Source organism: Centrocercus urophasianus, unplaced genomic scaffold (assembly GCF_019232065.1).
Source record: "Centrocercus urophasianus isolate 14NV4802_14NV808 unplaced genomic scaffold, USGS_Curo_1.0 seq_25, whole genome shotgun sequence".
Classification (NCBI taxonomy): Eukaryota; Metazoa; Chordata; class Aves; order Galliformes; family Phasianidae; genus Centrocercus; species Centrocercus urophasianus.
Window position 1 is genome coordinate 5,088,493 of NW_024884811.1, and position 10,926 is coordinate 5,099,418.

Genomic DNA, 10,926 nt, shown 5'->3' on the forward strand with positions numbered 1-10,926 from the left:
TGAAGAAATGCTAAATCTGATCTATGACTTTCAAGTGGTGGGAAATTCGCAGCTTCAACAGAGAAAGGAAAAGTGCTTTGGTCTTCTTTTGCATAGGAGATTTTAAAAACATAGATTTACTGAGATTTAATGAGTCAGAACAGGGAAAAGATATACATGTAAACAAAGATTATACTGCCTGAACCTGTCAGACTGAGAGGTGAGAGGCAAATGAAGGCATCAAATGGTCAACTTGGGGAATACCAAGGAATGGACTTTAGACTCTGGTCTCAGTTTGGATGCTGAGGAGCAAGGAAAGAAGAAAAATGCTTGGTTAGTAGTTGTAACTGTGTTGCCAGGAAAAATGCTAGTAAGAAGCCAGTTGTTCTCCAGGAGCAAACCAGTTTCCACTCTCAGTAAATATGCAAACAGCATAGTAGAACATGGAGCCTCAGAAACATCTGCCTTTGAGTCACTCACCTTCAGGCAGCCTACAGAATGGTCTGCAAGATTTCTAACCCTATTTCACATGCACTAGTGCCCTTCTGTGGCACATCAGCTTTGCTCGAGCTGCCAGGAAAGGTATTACCCTTGGATCACAACTGCAGTTTCACTTGCAGTATTGCACTTTAACGTGCATCTGCTTTACTTATTCCCAACTCATTTCTACATGTATTATTGTATCAGAAACTGCCATTCTCACTATCCTCCTTCACTGTGAAAAGAATGCAATATTACCAGTTCCATAGAGAACTCAAAATCTGTTTAGTGGTGAAACAAAAAGCTTTTTGGCACAGCACAGAGAAATCATAGCTGAGCAGGAATGCTCAAGGACTCTCTGCTTCTTGAAGACTCACACAGTATGAACCAGTACAGTCAATTTATTGTAAGAAAACTACAAACTGTGCCATTTTGTTCACACCTTCTCAAATGAAGCTGCAACTAGGAATGGTGCATTTTCTGTTGTGGAATTCCATGACTTTTCAGTAATTAAAAATAATTTGGTCTGTGCCAACTAGCGAGGAGAAGGAGGAAGGCTGCATGCAATGAGAATAAATTTGCTGTTTGGCTGTGATTCAGGTGAAATGAAATACATAAAAATTTTCCAAATATAAATGCAATCAGAAAGAAAACAAAACCAAAATCTATTACATATGGTGGTGACAGATACAATCTGTTCATTTTTATAGCGTAAGTCTATGCCTTATTGTCTATTAACCTACAAACAATTTTAGATTGCTTTTTAGGTAAAAGTGTGTTTTGCTTTAGCCTAGAAATGAAACAGCAATCAAAACTCTGTTTATGGGAAGGAGGGGAAATATGCGTGCACAAACGCACGTGCGCATGTTCTGGAAATGACCACTCAGATCCAAATGGGAACTTTTACACAGTTAATGACATAACCACTGCAGTGTTTCCTAAAATAGTTTCCTGTGGAAAACTTATTCCAGTTAAAGGGAGCACCATACAAAGGTGCCAACAGAGAGCAAAAACAATTTATGTACAACCTGTGTGCTACTGCAAGACCATCCCTAACTCACAGTCTGGATTACTGCAGGCCATAATAAACACATACATTCTCATTTTTTTCCTAAGTATGCACCATCACTTATTTTTACCTGGAGATTGTTAAGCACTTCTTCCCAAATACTCCTAAGAAGCCAAGAGCTTCCAGAACACTTGGAAATGTTCTAGAAGTAGGTACATGTAAGAATCATATCAGGATCAGTTTTGCCACAGCATAGTTCAGTTGTAGATCTGACAAAAAGCCACTGAGCCCACTTGAGCACAAAGGTAAGCAGTCATAGCATCTTATATGTTTTAATGCTTGACTCAGCACAGGAAGCCCAAGAGCGATGTATGGCCTATTGCACTGTCTACCAGGGGCACCAAGTTCTTGGCTGATCTTATTTACAGCTTTGGAAGGAAAGGAAATTGCAAAAAGGGAAAAATCTAGAAGGAAAAAAAAGCAAGAGGAGAATGAGCATTACAATAATTGCTCCAAAGGGTCCACTGGCACTTGAAAAATATCTAAATTTTCTGTTGTTTTCTGATGTATGAGCTCATAGAAACCATTGGCCTTCCAGGCTGCAAATGCACAACTGCTTAATCATATTAAGTTTTTCATCAACCAGGACTCCTAAGTCCATCTCAGCAGGGGTACTCTCAAGGAGTCCTTCTCTCAACTTGTACATATATATGGGATTACCTTGACTGAAGTACCCTGCACTTTGCTGTGTTGAACCTCATTAGGTTCACAAAGGCCCTCCTTCCAAGTTCATCAAGGGCCTTCTGGATGACATCCCTTCCTTCTGCTGTATCAATTGCACTGCTCAGCTTGGTGTCATCAGCAAACTTGCTAAGGGTGCAATCCCATCATGTCACTGATAAGGATGTTAATGAGTACTAGACTCAAGATGGACCCGTGGGGGACAGTGCTCATGACAGGCCTCTACCTGGACATATGTCTGCCTTCTGGCTGTGATCTTCCAGCCAGTTCCTTGACCACCAAATAGTCCATCCTTCAAATCCAAATCTCTCCAAATTAGAAATAAGGACGGTGTGGGGGACTACATCAAAGGCATTGCACAAGTCCAGGTAGATATCATCAGTTGTCTCCCCTTAGTCCATTGATGCTATCACTCCATCATAGAAGGCCACCATATTGGTCAAGCATGACCTTCCTTTGGTGAAGTCACATTGGCTGTCTTAGATCACCTGCTTGTCCCTCATATGCCTTAACATATATCTTCCAGGAGGATCTATTTCATGATCTTCCCAGGCATAGACATGAGGCTCACTGGCATGTAGTTCTTCGGATCCTCCTTCTCTTCTTGTACATGGGACTGATGTTTCCCTTTTTCCAGCCCCTGGGGACTTCACCTAACAGCCAGGACTTTTCAAATATGACGGAGAGTGGCTTGGCAGACACATCAGCCAGCTCCCTTAGGACCCTAGGATGCATGTCTTCTGGCCCCATGGACTTGTACATTCAGTCTCATGAGTTAGTCTCAGACTTGCCCTGCCCTGGAGGGGAGTTTGCTCCCCCAGTTCCCATCTAGAGATTCAGCTTGAGGTTCAAGGATGTGAGGTTCAGGGATATGAGAATCCTGGCTGCCAATGAAGACTTAGGCAAAGAACTCAATGAGTATCTCAGCCTTTTCAGTATCTGTTGTAGCCAGTTGTTTCTCATTTACCAGAGGAGGGATTTCCTGGAAGGAGTCTGGCTGAGAGCCACAAAGATGATAAAGGGCCTGGAGCATCTCCTGTGCGAGGAAAGGCTGAGTAACCTGGGTCTGTTCAGCCTAGGGAAAAGAAGACTATGAGGGTATCTGATTAATTTGTGAACATCTAAAGGGAGGTGGGAAGCAGATGGATGAGGCCAGGCTCTTCTCAGTGGTGCACAGTGATAGGACAAGGAGTAATGGCCCCAAACTTGAACACAGAAAGTTCCATACAAACATGCAGAAGAAATTTTTTACGGTAAGGGTGACGGCGCATTGGAACAGATTGCTCAGAGAGGTTGTGGAGTCTCCTTCTTTGGAGATATTCAGGACTTGGCTGGGTGCTGACCTGTGTGACCTGTTGTAGGGTTACATTGCTTTGCACTGAACTCTACAGTTGGTGTATGTGCACACTACTTACTGACCTTTTAGCCCAAAACCATGTAAACCAAGAGACACTATTCTTTCTCACCTGTCAGCAAGTACATCCAGTAGAACTTTTAACTCCTAAATCATTTATTATGTGATATCTCCAGTTACTTAGTAACTTACAAATAACTATCATAGATATTTAGCACTGGTAACACTAAGGACTTCATCCTTGTAGGAGACAGCAGAGTTCTCATCTGCTCATTTCTGGCACTTAGGTAACCAGCCAGCAGCTGGAGTGCTACCTTTTTAAGCTCTATTGGAATTAGTCATAGAATCATAAAAATGACTTTGGTTGGAAGGGACATTAAAGACCATCTAACTCCAAGCCCCTACCATGGGCAGTGTACCACCCACCAGATCAGGCTATGCAGAAATCCATTCAACCTGGCCTTGAGTACCTCCAGGGATGGGGCACCCACTGCTTCTCTGGGCAGCCTGTGCCAGCGCCTCACAGCCCTCTCAGTGAAAATTTTTCTGCTAGTATCTAACCTAAATCTCCCCTATCTAATCTAAATTTCCCCTGGCGTGTGGAAGACAAGAAGCCTGCATGTTCCCATATTACTAAATAAGGTCAGAATAAGGGGGCTTATTATATAGAATCACTACAAGAATATGAAGTTAAAGGAGGCATAAACCACATGCTGAGCTGCAGGCCAATTCTCTGTCCTTACTGGAACTTCAGGCTGGCAGTGAGGATACTCAGGGAGAAAAGTATTATGTTAAGATCAGACTGTTAGAATTCTTACCTCATTTGACCATCTGCCTTATTTCTTTGACAAACACTGCCTCCAGTGGCAGAAATAACACACATTTGAATGTACATCAGCTTGACTCCTGCAGTTAAAGCCTGACAGATTAGAAATGGTCTCTACCATCACATACAAAGGTAAGAAAAAGATGGCAGCTGTGGCTATCTTCTCTGTTGTCTTCCTCAGGATGCTGACGTGAAAAAAAGAAAAAAGAAAAAAAAGGCAGTAACTTCCAGGTGTATTTCGTAGCAAGATAAACTTTTACTTTTGTCAACTCAGTAATAGACTTCAGAATTGAGGATTACAATTGCCTGCTAATTTTCTGTTTAGTTTTCTTTATCAGTGAAGTCAGAGAGAGAGGAGACAGAGCGGAAAAGAAAAACAGAAAGAAAAATCTGATTCAGGGATGGCCTACACATTCCTTGAGATTACCTGCCCAGCAGTCTGGCCCTAACTAGAGATTCTGCAAAAACAAAGTACTTAGTTCATGTCCCATTGTCAAGGACAGGTCAGTGTAACCATTAGCATCTCTACTAACATGACACAAATCTCATGGAGATCGCAATAAGCCCCATTCCATTAAACATACTGGGAGCAAAACGCCACCTTCTCCTCTTTCTTCCCTTACGGCCATTCTTTTCTTACCACTGTAATGGGTGCTGTTAGTATTTAGGTTTCTGGGCATAATTTATACAGATGCCACTAAAGGAAGTAGTTACGACACTGCTAGCCTCTGTGAAGGCCACATAGCAGGATTCTCAGAAAGTTCTCCTGCAGGATCTGCCTTTGTCTGCAGATTTAATTATTGGAAGGAAGAGACAGAACTCCTCAAGTAATCATTTGAAATAACAAAGCTATCTAAAAAGAGACAATAGTTTTCTGAATAAGTTGCCCACAAATGGGGCGAAAAAAAAAATTTAAAAATGGGGTGAATGAACATAAACAGCAGGAGGACACTTCAATAGCATCGGAATTGAGATTTTATTCCAGTTCTACCTGGGGAGCTTGAAAAACAGGTGGATATTGGAATTATAAGAGGAACAAAGTTCGGCCATTTTGGATTCGTTAGAAAAATGCAAGCCTCATCTCTAAAGAAGCAAGACCTAGCAATAACAGAGCTGCTACTGGAGCCTTTCTGCTGCTGATGGTGGTTTGTAGGAAGAACAGATCTACTTCACAGCAGGCTTTTGTGAAGAATCAACAGAAGGTTCTCCTATGCAGTACTGTACTTTGTGCTCTATAGGACTACAGCCATGCATCTATCTTCCCTAGCCTCTCACAATACTGGATACCACAAAGCATACATCATTAAACCTGCAAACAGTGTCCAGTTTAGCCCTCCAAGAAGTTTCCCTATCTCAATCTGAAAAGCTAAATCCAGACTTACTCCTTTTTTATCCTGTGATTTTATTACAGCCATATGGAGAGCACACCTTACTTACCTCAGACATGTAAGAAATGTAAGAGGTAACAGAGGGATTGAAAGAAAAGCTGCTCAAATTATAGTTCTTTTGTGGAATTCCTCCCCTTCCTCAGAGAAGCAAATGAATGTTAAGAAGCTGCTGGTAAAGCCAGCTACTACTGTAGAGATTTAGAAAGGAGCCTTTACATTGGAGTACACAAAGCGTAAGTGACCATGCACCACCAGAAGCAGTCAAGAAGAGGGCAGCAAGTCAAGAGAACAGGAACAGTCACAAAATCTAAGAGCAAGCACACGTAGAAAGAAGAACTAGCAAAGCTCCCTGGAGTGCTGACAAAACAAGGCCACAGGACAAGTAAAAGCGTAGGGCAAATGCAAAGCAACGGTGTTACTATTCCAACTGGCTCTAAGCTTGTTCGTCAAAACAGCATGAAGACTGCCAGACAGCACTGACAATAATGAAGAATTGAGGAGACAAGATGAGGATGCAATAGCCAGCAGTCCTGGTTCTCCAACTCACCACAAGAAATCCCAGTATCTGCAAAAAAAAATGCAATGCTTTGTTTAAAACAGAGCTCTTTCCCCTTCTGCATTTTGTGCTCTTAGAATGAGTTTTGCTGCTTTTATTGAGGCAATATAGTGGCAGAAAGAAACAGTTTTGATTAAATTATACAAGGAATATCAATGCAATGCATAGGAGTTTCTCAAATTCCAGTATCAGTAGATCTCAAGGTAAGGTTTGCCAAGGAAAGTACTAAAATTCAGAAAGAAACAGTAGTGATTCACAGCTAAAAGCAAACTAACAGACAAAAAAACATACAAGTGAACAGACAGGAAAATGGTCTCAATCCAAGAGAGGAGGCATTTAGATTACATTCCATTTTGAGTAAGTGTATGAGAGAGACCTTTGTATAAGCGAATATATTGCAGGCTCAAAATATTTATTTTATGTAACAACTATTAATTGTTGCCATTCTGAACAGAAGCCAAGCAGGTTGCAATAGCTATATACTCAATGAGCTGGCATGATAAAATATAGTTAAAGCTGAAGTATGATTTGCATAATTGAAAGCTTGCAAAGCAAGCTTGTCACAGACAGTATTCAGATAACTAATTGCATATTAAGCTATAGCTACCAGATGTCCTAAATATTCCTTCCAGAGATCTGATTGAAGACACAAAAGCTAAGTCAAACTATTCCAAAGCCTGGAATAAAAGAATAACCAACAAAAACCCTTGTGCTGATGCTTTCTCTAATCTTATCTTACTGTGGTGTACATATACTTTATCTATGGGCAACATCACCATCAAAAGCAAGGCAGTTTTTGTTCCTTCTGTGACACAGAAGGCTTTGTACTGGAACAGGCTGCCCAGGACAGCTGACAAATCTTCTCTGGAGATATTCAAGACCCGCCTGGGCAACCTACTGTAAGGAACTGCTTTAGCAGGGGTTTGGGCTAGTTAGAATCACAGAATCACAGAATGGCTTGGGTTGGAAGGGACTTCAAAGATCAAATAGTTCCAACTCACCTGCCACAGGAAGGGTTGCCAGTGACTCAGGCTGCCCAGGAACCCATCAATCCTGGCTTTGAACTCCTCAATGGATGGGGCATCTACAGCTTCTCTGAACAGCCTTTGCCTGTGCCTCACCACCCTCTGAGTGAATAATTTATTCCTAGCATTAAACCTAATCGTTCCCCCTTTCAGTTTAAATCCATTCCCCTTTGTCCCTTCACTATCTGCATGAGTAAAACGTGCTTCCCCTCCTGCTTGTAAGCTTCTTTAAGCTTCTTTAAAGTACTGGAAGATCACAGTGAGGTCTCCCTGGAGTCTTCTCTTCCCCAAGCTAAATAATTCCAAATCCCTCAACCTTTCACCATAAGAGAGGTGCTCCTGCCTTTGATCATCTAGATGGGTTTCCTCTGGATCCACTCCATTAGCTCTGCATCTTTCTTTTGCAGGAGACTACAGGCCTGGACACAGTAGTTCTGATGGGGCCTCATGAGGGCAGAGCAGGGGGGAATCAACTCTCTCTCCCTGATGGCCACTCCTCTTTTGATGGGAGAAGTTTTGATGGTGAAAGGCCTTGCACAAGTCCAGGTAGATGATATCAGTTGCCCTTCCTTGGTCCACTGGTACCATCACTCCATGATAGAAGGCCACCAGAATAATAAGGCATGATGTGCTGTTGCCGAAGTCATGCTGGCTGTCTTGGATCACCTCCTCATCTCACATGTGCCTTAGCATAGTTTCCAGGAGGATCTGCTCCTTGACCTTTCCAGGCACAGAGGTGAGGCTCACTGGACTGTAGTTCCCCAGGTCTTCCTTTCTCCCTTACATGAAAATGGGAGCGCTGATTCCCTTTTTCCAGTCCCTGAGGACTTCACCTGCCAACCATAAGTTTCAAACATGACAGAGAGGGGCTCAGAAATCCTGCAGGACACTGGGATGCATACCATCCAGCCCCGTAGACTTATACATGTGCATTCTCATGAATGCTTGCTTCACTCTTACACTTAGAAAGATTTTGATGCTCTGAGCCCTCCTTGGAAGTTCAGGGACACAAGAGACTTGGGAAACCCGATTGGCAGTGAAGATAGGGGCAAAGAATTCATTAAATTACTCAGCCTTCTCCACAGCTGAGGAGGCTAGATTTTCCTTTTCATTTATTAGAGGGGGTACACTCTTCTTTGACTGTATCTTTTACCAATGTACATAAATAAATCCTTCCTGTTTTTTACAACCCTTGCCAAGCTTAATTCCATCCACACCTTGGCTTTCCTGATCCCATTCCTGCACATCCTGAAAGCATCCCTGGATTTCTTCCAGGCCATCCATTCCCATTTCCACTGCTTCAACAGATCCTTGTTCAGCCATGCTTGTTTTTCTGCCTCCTCTGATTTCTTATGCTGGCGAACGGAGAGCTCTTGTGCTCTCAGAAACATGAAACAGTGCGTGCTGCCAGCTTTGTTCCTTTCCTTTGTCTCTAAAGACAGTTTCCCAGGAGATCACTTCCAACAACTGACGTTTGTAGATGCTTGCTGAATGCTTGTGGGGACCCATAAACATTCCACTGATTGGAAAAGGGAAAGAATAACCCCATTTTCAAGGAAGCAAAAAAAAAAAAAAAAAAAAAAAAAAAAGAAGAAGATCCAGGGAACTACTGCCCAGTCAGTCTCACCTCTGTGTCTGGCAAGACCATGGAGCAGATCCTCTTGAAGGCTCTGCTAAGGCACTTGGAAAATAAAGGTGAGGTGATTGGTGATAACCAACACAACTTCACCGTGGGCAAATCATGCTGACAAACTTGGTGGTCTTTCATGATAGAGTTACAGCATCAGTGAATAAAGGAAGAGCAACTGATGTCATCTATCTGGACTTCTGCAAAGCGCTGACACTGTCCTGCATGACATCCTGCTTGCCAAACTGGAGAAAAATGGATTTGATGGATGGACCACTTGCTGGGCAAGGAATTGGCTGGATGGTCACTCTCGGAGTTGTGATCAACAGTTCAACATCCAAATGGAGACCGGTGACAAGTGGCTTTCCTCAGGGACGGGTGTTGGGATCTGTGTTATTCAACATCTTTGTAGGCGACATGGACATTGGGATCAAGTGCGCTGTCAGAAAGTTTGCAAACAACATCAAGCTGACTGGTACAGTTGACATGCTAGAGGGAACAGATGACATCCAGAGGGACCTGGACAGGCTTGAGAGGTGGGCCCATGCCAACCTCATGAAGTTCAACAAGGCCAAATGCAAGGTCCTTCATTTGGATTGGGGCAATCCCAGGCACAGACAGGTTGAGTGGAGAATGGCTTGAGAGCAGCCCTGAGGAGAAGGATTTGGGAATGTCGGTTGATGAAAGACTGCATCCTGGGTTGCATCAAGAGAAGTGTGACCAACAGGTTGAGAGAGGTGATTTTATCCCTCTGCTCTCGTGAGACTCCACCTGGAGTACTGCAACCAGTTCTGGGGCCTCCATCACAAGGACATGGAGTTGTTGGAACAGATTCTGGGGAGGGCCACAAAGATGATCAGAGGGCTGGAGCATCTCCTCTATGAAGACAGGCTGAGAGAGCTGGGGTTCAGCCTAGAGATAAGAAGGCTCCAAGGAGACCTGATAGCTGCCTTCTAGTACCTGAAGAGAGCCTACAGGAAAGCTGGGGAGGTATAGGGGATGGAGAGGTTGGTTTGACCTCTTTGAATGCCAACTTTCTGGGAAAGAGAAAGAGGATGTTTTGCAGCTAAGCATAAGATAAACTCAATGCTGTTATGAAGATTTGTTACAAAACTTGCTTGCTTTCTAGCCACTGGATTGTTAGTGGAAATGAACTGAATACACACTGGAATAAAAAAAGCTTGCTTGGGAAAATAAAGTGGAATCTTTTGCACGAGAACGCTGTGTTGTGTTGCTAGCCTGCAACAAGGAGGGACTTTTTATAAGGGCACGTAGCAACAGGATGAGGGGAAACGGTTTTAAGTTGGAAGAGGGTAGATTTAGACTAGATAATAGGAAGAAATTCTTCACTGTGATGGTGCTGAGACACTGGAACAGGTTACCCAGTGAGGTTGTGGATGCCCCCACCCTGGAGGTCCTCAAGGCCAGGCTGGATGGGGCTTTGAGCAACGTCGTCTAGAGGGAGGTGTCCCTGCCTACAGCAGGGGGTTGGAATTAGGTGATCTTAATGGTCCATTCTAAATCAAACCATGTTATGATTCTATGATTCTATGATTGAACAGTGGATGTGTGCACAGTGAAGTGGTGGATGGTGACTTTCAGCAGTGGTGACAGTGATGTGAAAGACAAGCCACATTCCAGACAGCCTTGCACAGCTGCCACGCCACAAAACAACAAGTGTCTCAATCAGCTCATCCACTCAAAATGGTGGATTATGACCAGGGAACTGTATACAAATCTGAAAATTGGCTTCAGTGTGTTGGAACCAGTGGTGGCAACATTGCAATGCAGACTTCTGTTCATTGCTGGTGAAAATGCATATTAGTGGTGACTATGATGAAAAACAGTGTTCCATATCTGTAAATTTGACCTTTCATGTGGTGTTATTGTCCTCTTTATGTCCATTGTAGTTTCCACAGAAACTGCAGCAGCATAGTGCAG